General features: G+C 41.7%; 1 pseudogene; it reads right to left on the bottom strand.

Moving 5' to 3' along the window:
• Positions 1 to 12,285: 12,285 nt before the first annotated feature.
• On the bottom strand, positions 12,286 to 16,785 carry LOC147424231 (uncharacterized; annotated as a pseudogene).
• Between the last annotated feature and the right edge of the window lie 216 nt (positions 16,786 to 17,001).

Raw genomic sequence — 17,001 nt, 5'->3', positions numbered from 1 at the left:
ATATCATCCTCATCTTAATACCTTGCCCTTGAAAGCATATCTACCATTGCATTATCTTTTCCTGCAATGTGATTCAATTCGGGGTTCATGGACTTTATATAAGCAATCCACCTAAGCAGAGCAATATCAAGAGTAGAGCCGCTTGCAATCATCCCTACAAGTGGTAACCAATCAGTCTCCACAACTATAGATGCTCCAAGGAAGTACTCTTTGTCACACTTTAATGCTGTAACCACCCCCCATAACTCCCTTCTCACCTGTGGATATGCTCTTTGGTAGGATCTTAGAACCTTGGCCCCAAACCTCACCACATACCTGTGTTTCTCTTCATCATCTTGTCCTATTGCCCATCCAATTCCCGTTGGACTAGTGTCCACTGTCACAATCATCACTGATCTTCCACGCTCAAAGTCAATCTTCCTGAAAATTGGTGAAGACAGCAACAATTGTCTCAAATTTTCCATAGCTTTTACATGTACATCATCCCATTGAAACCTTTGGTTCGTCCTTAGCAATTGATAAAGAGGATCTGTGACATATGCATAATGTGGAATCCATATGAGATAGAAGACACATGCACCTAGAAACCTTCTCACCTCCGTGATATTTACGCATAATTCCTTCATCATTTGTATTGCATCCACTTTAGTTGGACAAGGTCGGCGGCCATGAGGAATACAAAGATGTCCCACTATCAATATTTTTTCAACCCCAAACACTGACTTTTGCCTAGATAATATAAGGTTCACTTCTTCTAGCCTTGTAAAATTCTATCACAATCACTGATGTGATTTTCTACATATTTACGACAACCCCTCAAATCCAGGGCCTCATCTTTTTTAGGTAAGTCGCATCCTTTGATTGGAACATCATCAAGAAAAGGCATTGTAATTTGAGGTATGAAGTCACTAAGGACTTTGTTTATACCGTTCATCATGTGCGCAACCAAGTTGGTTGCTCCCTGCGGTAAGGTGCACATCCTTACCAAACCCAAGGGTGTTCTCATGGTAGTCAAGTACCTTCTTTCCATTGCTAGTTGGAACTGATCATAACCTGAGTACAAATCCCCCATAGAATATATTGCCCTTCCTACAAATGCTTCTGCAAAATCATCTACAATTGTCCCTATACCCATATTCTTGATTGTGACTTTGTTGACAAGATGCATGTCTTGGATGAAGCGTAGAGCTCCATTTTTCTTTGGTACTGTGAACCATCTACTTGAGTAGGGTGCACATGAAGGTTCCAAAATCCCCATCTTTATCTTTTCATTGAGTAAATCTATAAGCTTTGGCAAGAGTGCTTTTGGCACTAGAATTGGTCGTAGATTCCAAGGCACATGAGATACAATGAATATTACCATTGGTTCGACTATAGATGGATCCACACACCCTATCTCATGCGTCTCAAATGCAAAAGCTTTCCATGTTCTGAGAGTGTCTGTTCAAAGCATTTTCTTTCAATCTCTAGCAAGGAGTCATTGCCTCCAACTTTTAACATCTTCAATGACTCTCGCGTAAACTTGTGTCCAATTCTTTTTGGATCTTGGAGACTAGGTTGCAAAGAAGCCTAATCCATTGCTTCCTTGAAATCTGTAGGCAAAGTAAATGCCACTGGTTTTACCTTCTTTGCTATAGTTTTTGTACTTCATCTCCACTCGCACTTCTAGGTCTTTTTGCACATTGAAAACTTCCTCATCTTTGAAAGACTCAAAGATTTTATACATGTCTGTAGAAGCTACTTTTACCAATTTCATTTCTTTGTTAAAATCTAGAACTTGTTATAGCATTGAGATCACCCATAGTATCTACAAAAGAAACCTCCTCAAAAACACCTGAAATCTACTCATCTTCATCTAGCAAATTATGGTTTTTGTATTTTCTATGTACACTATTTACATATTGTTTTTTTCCTTTCTTTAAATCTCCAAACATTGTGAGAGATACTAGTGCATCCTTTGCTATTATGGCACCTGTAGAAAAAGCTTCGTCTCCCTTCGGATCATGCGAGAACCTTTTTCTTTCTGTACCACTTCACTCCTGCTTTACAATGGTACTCGGCCAAAACCCCTCATCTCCCTTTGATCTCAAAACTCCTTGCTTGGTTTTAGTAGAGAATGGTCCCTTAAGCTATCACAATTTTGCTCATGGTTAATGTTAACAGCTCATTTTCCATCTTTGCTTTTGACCCTGGCATAGGTAGATCCATCATCCAATACTTTTGTCTCCATTCACACTACGGTGATGTATGGTTGTCCAAGGATTAGAGGATAGCTTGACATCTCTTGAACAAAGAAATCTTTTTCACCTTTCACATCCCCTATGGTTACATTAACATTTGGACAAACACCATACAGATCCCCGGATGAGTTGTTTGTAGCCCTAATCATCCACCCATGGTCATTATGAATTGGCCACTTTCCCTTCATATAGAGACACTTGGACATGAGGTTAATCTCTGAACCATGGTCTATCAAGGCCACATAAGGCTCCTGTAGATCTCCCACTTTAACCAAGGTTTTTGTTGTAGCCCTTGCCGGCCAGTGGTTTCTAGAATAGTGGCTCTTATGAGTGGCTTTGTCTTCATCTTCATCTTCAAATTTAACATGCCTATTTTTGTCACCCGAAGATTGGTAGTAGCTTACAAAATTCTCATATTCATCTATTTGTTGTACTTGTATCACATGTGTCTTTGAAGCACTCTGTTCAGCTCTGATTGGATAGACTCTGTTAAAGCTTGTTGCTTCCTTCTTATGATATCAATGATTTCCTTGTGGAACTCTCTTTCTGAAATGCAAGGGACTTCTCCCAATGTAAACTCCACCTTGCTATATAATATCCTTTCCTCTTAAATATTCTTTAAATCTATGACAGCTTCAATATCTGATTGTAGCTTGTATGATGGGCTTTTTCTCTTGCTCTTTTCTTTATCTTGCTTCTCCTTTGGTGTAGCATATCTCATTGGTACTTCTTGTGATGGAGGCTCCCTTGCCATGGGCTCTTGAGAAGGAATCAGATCCTTTCTCCCTCCACCTCTAGTAGCCCTCTTTGAGGGGACTTCATCTCCATTTTCTCTCCCGCATTTTTCTTCAACAAGTGCCTGGTTTCCTTGACACTTTCCAATGTAGGCATGCACTGACAAGGCATCTACAGGTTCATTACACCCAGTCTCAAGACGGATCCAATCTCCTACTTCATGTAAGACTTCTTTAGTCAACTTTTCCATCATAGCTAACTCCATTGCAGATGGCGAGACATTTTCACCATCCTCACTCTTCAATAGATTTTGACCCTTTGAGCATGACTTGACCAGCCTTTAAGAAAAATGTTGTTGCTTTAACCATTGAGATGGCATGATTGGTTTCCATGCCCTCAACTAGCTTTTTCATCCCTCCTTTGCCAAAGTTGGTCGCCAAGGGCTTCCCAATTTCACTAAGATGTATCTTCCCTTCTTTGAAGAAGACAAGATCTTTACCCAAGGCATCTTTGAAGCTTTCACAGTCCCTTCTTGGATGGTCTAGTTTGTCACACCAGATGCACCTATTTACAAATCCCTTTCTGTTTTGAGGTCTTTGACTTGATGACTGTCCAGATGTTTTCCCCTTTTCTTCAAGCTTTGATAGCTTTAATCTCAGCTCACGTATGCCCTTCATAAGTTCTTCAAGCATAGACCCATCATCCTTAGAATCTACAATAGCCGGTTTTGGCTAATTCTTAGTAATAGCAGGAACTGGAGCACCATTGTTCACCACCATCTTGTCTCTTCTGTGTTGTCTTTTTGCCAACAGGGAGATTGCATCTTGTACATCATTCCACCTTGTCTTCAAACCTTGCTCGGTATCTTTTTCTTCCAAAAGAAGCTCTAGCTTTTCTTCAAATTCTTTACCCTCTGCTTGTAGGAAAATTTCTACCTTATCCCTATCCAAGGAAGCTTGTTTAGTTTGTGATAGTTGAGCATAGCATCGCTCAAACTCTCTAACAAGCTCTATAGCAGAAATCCCTTCTTTAGGCTTTGCAACCCAATCTAAGAAAGTTCTTTTGGTCACCCTCTCAGAGTCGTCTATAAAGTAGTCTTCTTTTAGAGCAATCTTCAATTATTCCCAATTTCTTCCATGAGCATTTTGAATTGCCCTAATACGGTCTCTGATTTTTGCGACACAAACTAGCTCAGAACTTCGAACCATGTCTTACTCACACACTCGGTGAACCTCCATTTCCTTCTTATAATCCCGTAGATACTTTGTGATGTCCTTCCCATCAAATTGGTCAATTCTCTTCACAATGGATTGTAGTGATTTTGTGGTTGAAATCTGGCGTCTTTTAGCTGCTTATCGTTGCTGCATGTACATGGCAAATGCTTGAAACATCTACATGAATGCGAGATCAAAGTGCATCTCATGCGTCTCTTGATTTTCATCCATGTCTAACAAAGTGTCTAGATCAGTTCACAAACGCCCACCCTAGTAAATTCGCGTCGGGTTCACCAGAAATGTCAGAATGTGTGCGGTCTAGATGGGAAGGTGCAAAACCTCTGGCTGTGAGAGCTCATGATGAGAGTCACAAACACTTTGTGAAAAACATTTGTGGAGGATCACCAACCCTCTTTCTAAGGGGTGACTGAAAATCTAAGAGCGTTCGTGACAACAAAGTCACAAACCCTCTTTCCTATCGTGCTTGGAAATTGCTTGTTTTCGTAGTTGAGATTATGATGAGACGATCACTGAATCACATTCAATTTCACATAAAAGACCATTTAAAAAACACTAAACTTTCAGCCGTGAAACCTTAACACTAGGTTGGTAACCTAACAGGACATAAAAGTGTCCTTTCAGGGTTTTGAAAAAATCCTCCAAAACCATAGTAGATCCACTCATTTTGTAAAATCCTTTCTAGTTTAAGGCCTACTACACATGGAAAAAATAAGAAACTTCTAAAATTTCTCATCTATTGGTCACACCAAGCCTCCAAAGTTGATGGACCAGTACATTTTCATCAAAACAATCGTTTTTTACGTTTTGTTGCATAAAAATAAGATTAGGGATTTTTGTAGGACTTGAGATAAATTCCTTAGTTAACTTCAATGGGTTGGTGATCAGAACATATGATTGCTTCTTACTCACTTTTTTTTGTTTTGCCCAAACAAAGAAGTATAAAAAAGTTGAATTTTTACCATTCTGCAAACCTATCATCAGAGTTTATATAGCCACGCTCAATACAAATAATATATGTATGTTTTCTTAGTTCCTTGTCGGCCTTTAGGTTCATAAGGAGCCATGGAGCATGTCAAAAGCATAATACATCTCTTACCAAGGGGGATCTTGGGAACAAAGATGAAGTGCTAAATACAGCAAACATCAAAAAACTGGGTTCAATATTATGAGTTGTAGAATCCCATAGAAATTATTCAATATATAGCGAAATTTGATCCTTATGACTAGATATGGTTACTACCTACAAAATGCATATAGTTGTCACAAGAAACTAGCAATATTGAAAAAGCTATACTTGATGTACTAGAATGTTTTGTTTTCTTCTATAATTGAAAAAATCAACCATCGTTGTGTACTATGCAAAATAGGGTATTAGGTGCCCCAAAACTCAAGGAATATTAGCTTTATGTTACAATATGCGACATAGAAAATCAAAATTGCATTTGGATATCATGAAAGCCACCAAAAAAATCATAGAAGAGCTAAAATTGGCTAAAAAAACAGGATTTGACAATTTTTGTAATTTGATCATAACTTACAACTTTAATATTTATTTCTCCCTAGAAGCATCAGGACATGTTGAGCACTACTAAAGATAGTTCTCTAGCATTATAGACCTCACAAACATGAATTCTGGAGTGGTATAGTTGCAAAAAGTTGAAAAAAGCCAAAAACAAGACCTGTTTTTTCACACAGTTTAGGTTGCAAAATGTTGTCCAAGGACAAGGTTAAAGATGGAATTGATATTCCAAAAAAATGTCGAGTTTTTTTCAGCTCATGAGACAACTTTCTAGATATAAAGCACCTCGAAATCCATTTTCAAACTCTTGACATAATTCAAGGAAAATGGTCACTTAACAGGACATAAAAGTGTCCCATTACCAACCTAGTGTTAATGATCATACAAGCACAAATCTCAATCGAAACCCAAACTTCTTTCATGGTATCATGTAGCCTCGCCCCCAATTCCATAGTAGTAACATCAAACAGTTGAAAGGAATGCTCGAGCTTCCACCTTCACGACGACAATTTTCTGATTTTGGAGAGATTTATGAGCTTTTAAAGTGAAGCCCACACACCATTTTGATAAGGGGAAACCCTAATTCATTCCCTCACAAGCTCAGATACAAGATTGCGAAGAGGTGGGACTACCCTACACATGATTGAGCAACCATGGAAGCCATTACATAGTAGAGAAAAATTGCTGGTTTTTTCTGTAAAAAGCAGCCCTCTCTCTCTTACCCACGGAATGTTTAGCTGCTGTGTCAATTTTTGGGCCATTTTGCCGCTTTGCACCAAAACTAGGACATTTTCAGGTCATTTTTGACCCAAAAAATACCATTTTTGATGCAAAAAGTCCCAAATGGAGTCAAAAAATTTCCTAAATTTGTGGGATCACTCGCATAAGCATAAAAGTCATAAATAAGCATCATTTTTCATCAATATACCATTTTGGATCACTTTCCATGCAATTCTGCAATGGCACCTGTTAGCTGCTATTTTTGGTAGTTTTTGTCCGCATCACTCTTTATAGGCTAGATGAGTGTGCCACCACAAAACACTCGGACTATGTACATTGTCAAACCAAATTAAGCATCTTATCAAGTGGAAAAGCACAAAAATGCGCCACATCCAGGGCCACCACTCCCCGGATAGGTATGTACATGATAGCGACCGTAGTAGACGCTTCAACATATATCACAATATATACATGATTGCTTTTAATTGCATACATCTAGAAGTGTCAAGAGTGAGGTAAATTTTTCTATTCTACACTATGTACGTGCCACGGCACAACAACACACTTTAGGTGACTGGTTTTAGTTTTCAGGCTTGTCAAAGGAGCTTCATGGCATCCAGTTGTAGGGCATGAGAGGGGTGCAGAGCATGTGCCAGTAAATCTCAGAGGCACTACCTATTGAGTGGCTCCCGCTGTCAGGAGTTTTTTGGAGCAAAGGATTGCGCATATGTACATACACATGCATGGTGCATCGAATAAAGGATTGCCCAATTTCCATATCCAGGTGGTTACGTGGGGCCCACATGTGTACAGGTAGGACAGCATGTACATAGTGCATCGATTTTCACTATCACCAGTACTAGTATGTTTTTTCTACAATAATGAGGAGTTTATAGCGCGTAAAGATTCTCAAGGAAGCTATCCAGGGGCCGACGACATGAGGTAAGCAGGTGCGTCAGATGGCATCTAGTGGCGTCAGGAGGGCGAACGAGATCAATATTTGCACGTGGATGAATATGGACACAAAGTGGTGTTTTCTTGTGAGAGTTATGCTGAAAGTTCATCATTAGGACCACTTTTTGGGGGCCACTTCACGTGGTTGCGAGACGCATTATTGAAAATAAATGAGTGCCAGGTGTGCACATGGATGCAGTCGGGTGACAACTATGCACTGCGAGGTCAGTTTTTGGCCTGTTCGGGGTCCGTTTGAGGTCATCTAAAAGGCCAAGGGTGCCCAAGTAATAAATCTAAGTGTGCGCTCCTTGCCGTACTGTTGAAGCAAGGGACTTGCCGATACACCGTGTGCGAGCCACAAATGGCTCCAAGGATGCAACAAGACTAATCTAGAAAGCTCAAGAGAACAAAGGGTGTGTCACTCACCGCTCTATGCTCGCCTTCGGGGTGGATTCCTCGCCGCTATGAAGAAGAAGCTGCAGTCGTACCGCCCTCAACCGCTTCGCCGCCGTCGTGCCTTCGTAATGCTCGATCGCACACACACTCTCCCTCTCTCTCTCTCTCTCTCTCTCTCTCTCTCTCTCTCTCTCTCTCTCTCACATACACACGCACACAAGGAGGGACGCGCTGTGCTTTACAGCCCACCGTTTGGTTCTATTTTGCTCCAGAAAAGCCCGAAACAGTCTTTTCCTAGCTAGGGAACTAGGCTCCAAATAGCAAGTCTAAGGGTGCAAGTGGGAAGAGAAGGGAGGAGAGTGGAGGACTTGTCCCACATGCTCTCATTCCCTCTTGAGGGAGTAGGGTATATATATAACAGTGAGTCTAGTATATATCATAAGACTGAGGACTGAGGCCTGGGCCTGGGCTTGGGCTTGGGCTTGGGGAAATGATCCTGATCCCGATCTATCTTTTATACAAACCAACCCGTCCGTTTTAAAACTCACGTTTTTTATTTTCGAACTCACTCACGTTTTTATTTTTTGTTTGTTCATTTTCAGCATTTTATTTTTGTAACTTTGGGGGGTCATATAACACTGATACACCTCCCCAGGCTCATCACACTAGTAAACTCCCTTTATAATACTTAAGCGAAAGGTCAATAGGGTCAAGCCCACTAGAAAGCCCTAGTACATTTCACACAATGCTGCCTAAATCGGATTAAGAACCTAAGTAACCATTGATTATTAGGAAGGCATTCCCCATGGTATTAAGAGAAGATTTCTAACACCTAACTTGGTCAAACTAGTTTGTCAGACTGCTTGATTTTTAAACCTAGACAAGTGATTATGACAAAAAATTGCATTGAATTAAATGTTTGATACTAAGCAAATGCTGTGAATATTAGGTTACCAATCACAATTAAAGCAAACAAACATGGATGCAAAAAGATAAGGGCAATGTTAATGGACATAAAACACCTGTTTGTGTTGATGGTCGCGCTTGATTTGAAGTGTGAATGAGAGAAAGGTTCCATGAAGGTCCAAATCCTATCAACATCAACACGCTCCTGTACACACTAGGAAACAAAAGGAATACCTGCAGGAGGCACATTAGTGGGAAAAGGTACCAACACTTATTGAACACAACAAAAAACATAAGGAACCCTAACCTAATTATTTGCACTCCCCCTAAAGAGTCAAGGGAATAGGATATTGTAGAGGTTGGGGGGAAACCCTAAGGCTAAACCCCTATCCTCGTTGTCGAGATAAACAAAGTCATGATCCATGAGACCATATGTGCCATCCGTGTAGTCATGTAAATTTTCTTCTTCATCATAGGTGCTTATGTTTACTAAGAAGGTCACTAGACGCCTATAGTCATCTTGGTCAAAAGGGTAGGCTTGTGCAATGGGAGAAACGCTCTCTATTAAGTATGGATCAGACGTGGTCAAGAAACGTATCAACCATTCTAACTCCTCAAAATTCCTCTCACATGCTAGTGTACCTATCAAATCCCATTCACATGCAAGCACTGGAAAGACCATGTGAAACATTTGTGAAAAGTAACGAGGGTACCTCTCACCCAAGGCAGGAGTGGATGACTCTAGCGTACTAGCCATATCTGTACACGCAAATAGATGATGGTTAGAGTGCAAATATTACAAGGGTCGTGTTCTTGTGCATAATTTGTTTTTATTATTTTGTGTTATGGCTCTTGCTCTTTTACTTTTTTATCTTGTTTTTGTGAGTATAAGGCTTTATATATACATTCCCTAAGATTGGAGATGGAGAGGTCGGGGTGGAAGGTTGAGAGGGAAGCAAGTGAATGACGGATGTCAGCAAACACTCCCCCCTTCCTTGGGTAGATCATACCTTTTGGAATGATGTCGTCACCTTTTGAAACCAATTTTTCCAAGTTGTTATGGGTAAAGGATTTAACGAATAGTTTTCGATCACCCTATGTGTTTCATCTAGTTGCAAGGGTGGTAAGGTACTCTCCCATGATTTTATTTGCAACATTGTTGGAGGTGGTGAATCTACAACGGGAGGTGCAAACTCTTTCTTGCTTGTATGGATATGTACAATGGTAGGTGGAGGTTGTGTCGAAGCTTCTATTTCCGTATAGGAACAACATGAAGAGCAAGAAGCTTCATTTTCTTTTCCTGTTCCTGAGCTAGGTGGAACAAATCGTTCTTTCTTTGGTACCTGTGCGCTCCTTGCCGCACTGTTGAAGCAAGGGACTTGCCAATACACCGTGTGCAAGCCACAAATGGCTCCAAGCACACAACAAGCCTAAAATAGCAAGCTCAAGAGAGCAAAGGGTGTGTCACTCACCGCTCTACGCTCGCCTTCGTGGTGGATTCCTCGCCACGAAGAAGAAGGAGACACCGCTATGCCGCACTCAACCGCCTCGTCGCCGCCGTGCCTTCGTAATGCTCGATCGCACACACACTCTCCCTCTCTCTCTCTCTCTCTCTCTCACACACACACACACACACAAGGAGGTGAAGAAGAAGAAGATGGAGATGGAGATGGAGCAAGAGCACTCTTCTATTGCACAAATGAGAGAATGAGTGAATTTTAGGTTTAGTTGGCTTTTATATGAGCTCACCCCATTCACACTTGGGCGCCCATGCTTAGCCAACTAATCCCTTGAATGTCCCAGTTAGAGTGCGCCTCTCATCGGCGATCACTCTTACCCTTTTCCTATTGGTCCGACAAGCCCGGTACCTGACTCTAAATAATACAACGTTTATAGATCATAGGGTGTCTGTGTGCTGTGAGGGTTAACATGCCCCCCTTCCTGATGTAGATTCCGTCCTCGGAAGCTATTGAGTTGAAGCTGGTTCGTCGAGGTGGAAGAGCATTTGAGATGAATGTCCTTAGCCTTCTTCAGTCACTGCAAAATCAAACAACATTGGCATAGTAATTGCATTCTCTTAAAAAGCATATGCAGTTTTAGGTAGACAAATTGATTGGTAAAAGAATTTCAAAAAATTTGTTAGCAATGAACATTAAATTGCAATGTAATCAAATGCATAAACAGATGTAAAGGTAGAAAAATTAAACAAGTCTAGGGTCGCTAATTTAACTGTCGAAAGGCACTAGAGATTGAATATTAATACCATGGGTAAGCTTCTTAATTATCTGTGGTCAATTAAGTTGTTTAATCGCGAGAGCCAAGTATTCATGTTCGAGGGCTGACTAGAGGCTATATCTAGAAGACCTTGTAGTTAAGCTACCATAAAAGGAATTTCTCATGAAATCATCGCCTGACTGATTACTTTTTCTTTGACCCCCCAAAGTATTTTCACATTGATTCAATTATGATGTGTGTGCTTATTTTGTATGCCTTAGGTTTTTTTCTTTTCAAGGAAAAGTGCCCACACTGGGAACCTCTAGGGCTCAAGTACCATAGGCAATACATGTGAGTGAAGTACCAAATCAAGCTGAGATTTCTCTTCTAGCTTAAAATTTTACATTGTGGCACTTTGATTTTTTGTTTGTTCATTTTCAGCATTTTAATTTTGTAACTTTGGGGGGTCATATAACACTATTATCCTCCCCAGGCTCATCACATTAGTAAACTCCCTTTATAATACTTAAGCTAAAGGTCACTAGGGTTAAGCCCACTAGAAAGCCCTAGTACATTTCACACAATGCTGCGTAAATCGGATTAAGAACCTAAGTAACCATTTCTTATTAGGAAGGCATTCCCCATGGTATTAAGAGAAGATCTCTAACACCTATCTTGGTCAAACTAGCTTAGTCGGACTGCTTGAGTTTTAAACCTAGACAACTGATTATGACAAAACATTACATTGAATTAAATGTTTGATACTAAGAAAATGCGCTGAATATTATGCTACCAATCACAATCAAAGCAGACAAACATGGATGCAAAAAGATAAGGGCAATGCTAGTGGTCATAAAACACCTGTTTGTGTTGATGGTCGCGCTTGATTTGAAGTGTGAACGAGAGAAAGGTTCCATGAAGGTCCAAATCCTACCAATAGCAACACGCTCCTGTACACACTAGGAAACAAAAGGAATACCTCTAGGAGGCACATTAGTTGGAAAAGAGAACTTTGCTAATCTCTCAACTCTAAAACAGAAACACTCCTATCGTACTAATCTTGCCTACCCTCCATCACTCAAGTTATGAGGATCAAAGGTGTTTTATGGCATAGGTTTCTGTTTCACTGTACCAGATGTGACATGGGTAGGTCTGAGTCAATGTTTTGACTTTTAATGTGCATACTCGTTTGCTAATTGCTCTTGCTCTTTATTTTTATTATTATTATTATTTTATTTTTTTGAGCGTATAAAGCTTTATATGTACATTCCCTAAGATTGGGAGATATAGAGGTTAGGAAGAAAGGTTGAGAGGGAAACAAATGAATGATGACAGTCAGCAAACACTCCCCCCTTCCTTGGGTAGATCATACCGTTTGAAATGAGCTTGTCACCCTTTGAAACCAATTGTTCCAGTTGGTAATAGGTGAGGATTTTTGCCAGTAGTTTTCTATTACCCTAGGTGCCTCGTCAAGCTGCAAGGGTGGTAAGGTACTCTCCCAGGATCGAACTTGAAGTGGTTCATCAGGTGATTCTTGAACACTGGGAGGTGTGGATTCTTTTGTAGCTTCATGGAGGTCCACTACTATAGATGGAGGTTGTGTAGAAGCTTTTACCTCTATGTATGTATTACATGAGGAGCTAGAAGCTTCATGGGACTCCCCCCTTCCTGAGCTAGGTGGAACAAATCGTTCTTTCTTTGGTACCCAAACTAGCTCGAGAGCGGGTGTGTAGCATTCTGTGATTTTTTTCTTTCCACGATCATTGATTCGTTTTGGAGCTACGGGATTGGGCTCACTTGGGTCAGGTGATAGGTAAGAGCACAATCTACGTTTTGGCACCCAGATTTGATCATTTCCTAGATAGTAGCCTTGGGCTTCCAATAGTCATTTAGGGATCCATCGCAACATTTTCTTACTTTTCTTGGAGCGAGTGGTACGTTTCTTACAAGGCTTCTGTTTTTTAGCATTAGCTATGGTCACTAAAGAAGCTTTAGGGACCCACTTGTATGTTTTCTTCGTTACATTAGGATGAGTCTTGTCGGAAGCGATATGCATTGCTTGTAGCATATTTAAGGGTACAGGCATTTCATCCCCCTCAGGTGTTACCCAGGTCGTCCCCCTATTTCCCCAAGTGTCCATGGTTGCTGCTAGGTGGACCCAATTCACATTGTCCGACTCAGCCATCCCAGGTAGGATATCCATCTAAGGAGAATCTTGGCCAATGTCTGTATCCTTCTTACAAGTGTAACAATATTGTAGTGGGGCCGAGTGAACTGTGGTGTCAAAGCGATGATCAATAATGTTTTTACTCCCTAAGGGGTGTACCTTACCAGTCACCAAATCCACTCTAAGGACAGAGTCTTGGAATTGCAAATAGACATGATTTTTAGACCAATCATGAACCATTTGTGCTTCCCTCATGAATGGTCGTCCTAAAATCATTTCATATGACATAAGGTATTTAGATAAATCCATTACAATGAACGTATGTCGTACCTTGTGTCCTAGAACTTTGATCTTAAGATCCTTGAGCATCCCCATAGGTTTGGCTATGGTACCATTTGCCATCTTTACCACAATGTTAGTAACACTGAGGCGGGGTTTTCCCATGGATTCCCAACAATCTTTTGTAACGATGTTAACTCCCGCACCACCATCAAGAATTCCCTTTATAGTTAATCCCTTGGTAGTGATGGGTAGGGTCGCATTAGACTCGTCGCCTTCAAAATACTGCCCTAATTCATTAATGGGTACCTCGATCACACACTCGTGTCCATCTAAGTAAAGTGATTGCACATGATTTTCCTCATCAATCATAATCGAGTCAGGCCTATTTGGTTGCGCAAACTGCGGTAATCCCGTTCGTAGCTCTCCGTTAAGGAATGCTCGAAGTGCAAGGAATAACTCAGGATCTCCATACGGCTTTGCTATGATCGTGGTTCGGACCTCAGAAGACATGAAGTCCACTAGTTTGGCAACATTCATTGGCATTTTGCAGGGTGTAGGTCCTTGACTAGGAACTGGTGAGGATGGAATCTCATATTCCTCAATGGGATCAGGTATTCCTTCGTTAAACATCCTTTCCAACAAGAAGGGTGTATGCTCACTTTCTGATGTCCCGTCCTCACTCCCTTCTTGGATGATACTAGATATGGCTAACGGTCTATGGTTCATGTGGGGTGGATGAACTTGCGTGGGAAACACTGTGTCATGAATTTTGACCTGCATGGGTTCTGGTTCTAGTTTCCTTTGAGTCTCCTCCACTAAACCTCTTAGATGTTTCACCTGCTCAATCTCGTCTACTAGGTTTGGGTACGTCCCAATCTTCTTTTTACGATCCTTCCCTTTTCGCCCCTGCGGTTTATCTTGGGGGTCTTGGATTAGATTTGGAAACACTTGTGGTGTTTTCAGAGGCTCTTTATGGTTTTCTCTTATTCGGTTTTCATTTGGTTCCATGTTACGGTTTTCTTTGTCGGTCTTTCCCTTTGTGGTATTGGTTCTAGTCTCCATTGTCTCGATTGAATCTGAATCATCCTCGAGGTCATTCATATACACGGGGTCATCTCCTGTTCCTATGTTTGTTTTGAAACTTGGCTTTGAATTTCCCGTATTCTGCGACCTCTTCCTTCGTGTCTTCTTTTTCTTTGCTTGGATAACTGACGCGGTATCTCTCTCTTCGAGGATATGGCCTGGCCCTTGAAGCATGGACCGTGTAATCGCATAAGCGGGTGCGACGGGTGGTATTGGCGACGTCACACTAGCAATTTTGACCAAATTTAGGGGTGTGATTTTAGGCGCATTTGGGTTATAGGGGCATTGGGCAATCAAGTGATCTATGCCACAATGATTACATGTGAGTATTGGCATTGCAGACGTGCTCCCTTGACTCATTTGCATCTCTGCAGCATTCTTTTGCAGCCTAATAGGGCACTCCACTGCCCGATGTGGTCCACCACACTCGTAGCATTGAAGAGGTGGCCTCCTAGCCTGGGTGTTGATATTTTGACCTCTGGATGCGAGAGCAGCAGCTTGATAAACCGGTTTGACTTGTCCCCAACAATCTTCCATGTAGTATATAGGACACTCTTCCAATGTATCAAGTCCGTAGGCAATACTAGTGTCTATTTCCTCCTCACAGCCATCTGCATAAGCATTATTTGGCTCGCAACCCACCTGGTTTATAGGGGAGACTCTCGGATGCGGGGGCTGCGGTCCTAGCACAGGAGGTGGTAGCGGTGTAGCTTGTACAACATTTTGAGATCTAGGGACCATGTGTTGCGGTAGTTGCTCAACAGGTGGAGCAGGCATCAATATAGGAGCTCGAGGAGCATCCGTCCAGGCTACAGGTGGTCTATTTGCCATCATACGTTTGATCATTAAACAATCCTTAGCTTGGTGACCATACCTACCACATGCGTTGCAAGTTCCATTAAATTTTACTCTAAACGTAGGGCACTCACTAGTGCTATGTGGACCCAAGAAAATGGAACACCATTGTTGCTCCGTTCTTGGATACATGTGACTATTTTGAGGGGGTCGATTATCCTTAATAGACTCTTGGATTGCCTTGGTGAGGTCTGTCAAGAATGTCTCAAATACCTTTGGCTCATTGGCAATGGGCTTTGCAGTCATGGGTTCATACCCAATGGCTTGTGAGCTAGTGGATCTCGTGTCAATAGACACCCTCATGCCTGCTATCATCAAGTTGTCCTCTAATTGGATTGCATTGGCAGTGACATCTTCCCAGGTTGTGATACCTCTAATCACTAGTCCATTATAGATTCCTTCATTCCTCAATCCTCGAATGAATCGATCAAGCAGTTGGTTATTGTTGAAGAGCTCATTTACAGGGCATCGAGAGTTTAAGTGCTTTAGACGACTAATGAAGTCCCTTACTGACTCTCCTTCCTTACGTTCGGCCTTCTGTAGCTAAGATGCTACACCCCAAAGCACACCTTCTCGTATGTACTCCTTTAGAAACAACCTTCGAAGGGTAGGGTAGATTGTTTTCTCGTCCACCTTTAGGGTTCTATACCAATCTCCAGCCTTCCCACTTAATGTCAAGCTTAAGGCATTGCACTTATGTAGTTCGTTGCGTTCCCCTAAGGAATCACATACTTGTTCAAACACTTCAATGTGTTTTCTAGCATCTTCGTCCCCATTGATTTTTTGCGTGAGTTTGGCAATTTGTACTGCCTTACTTCTAGGCTCGCTAACAGATGCATGACGCATATTTTCCGCGATAGATCGACCTATGTTTTGAGCAAACACTGCCAAGTCACCTATGTGAGGAGGCAGGGCCGGTGGAGGTACTCTTGGAATCATATGTGGGCGAGGAACGGGTACCGGTCTTGGCATATGTGTGGATGATGCAGGATATGGAACATAACCGACCATAGGTCCACTCGGATAAGGGCTAGGGAGCGGCACTCGAGGAGCATGAACAAGTGGTACAATTGGAGGTGTGGGGGCCATGTGTGCATAAGGGGCTAGAGGCACATACGGTCGAGGTCCCATATTAGGTACTACGACACTAGGTAGGGGCACTGCGCTAACCGTAGATGTCATGGGTACATTCTCTGTCAGGCCTATCCCTGGAGTGAGCACTTTGTTTTCCTTAATAGAGGGTTGAGCCAGGTTAGGGAAGCTAAAGTTGTCACTCGGAGGCTCAGATTGCATAGAGACCCCAGGTGAAATGACGTAAGATGGGTCCATGGGACTCATTAGAGGAGTCTCCATGTGTGATAGAGTAGGCTGTTGAGCCTTGCTCGTATCGAGAAATCTCATGGGGCCAGTTGAGAGTCTATTTACCCCTCGGTTTTGCCTTTCGGATTGAATAATGCCATGGATAACATTACAGATCATTTTCTGTTGATCTTCGATGCTCGTGGCACTAGAGGTGGATTGTAAAATCTCTATCCATCCTACATGGTAGGCATGGCCAGAGTAGATCCGTCAACACCTCAATGTGGATGTCGTATGTCCAATGATCATTAATGAACAATCCTTCTAGAGTCGACGTGTTAACGGTTTCTTGTGAGGTAGAAGCAATGTTGCTCCCCGTGGTTTTACTTGTCACCA

Source organism: Adiantum capillus-veneris, chromosome 26 (genome assembly GCF_014529385.1).
Source record: "Adiantum capillus-veneris isolate H3 chromosome 26, ASM1452938v2, whole genome shotgun sequence".
In the NCBI taxonomy this organism is placed as follows: Eukaryota; Viridiplantae; Streptophyta; class Polypodiopsida; order Polypodiales; family Pteridaceae; genus Adiantum; species Adiantum capillus-veneris.
The sequence above is the reverse complement of the archived record's forward strand: the minus strand, read 5'-3'. Positions and strand labels throughout refer to the sequence as shown.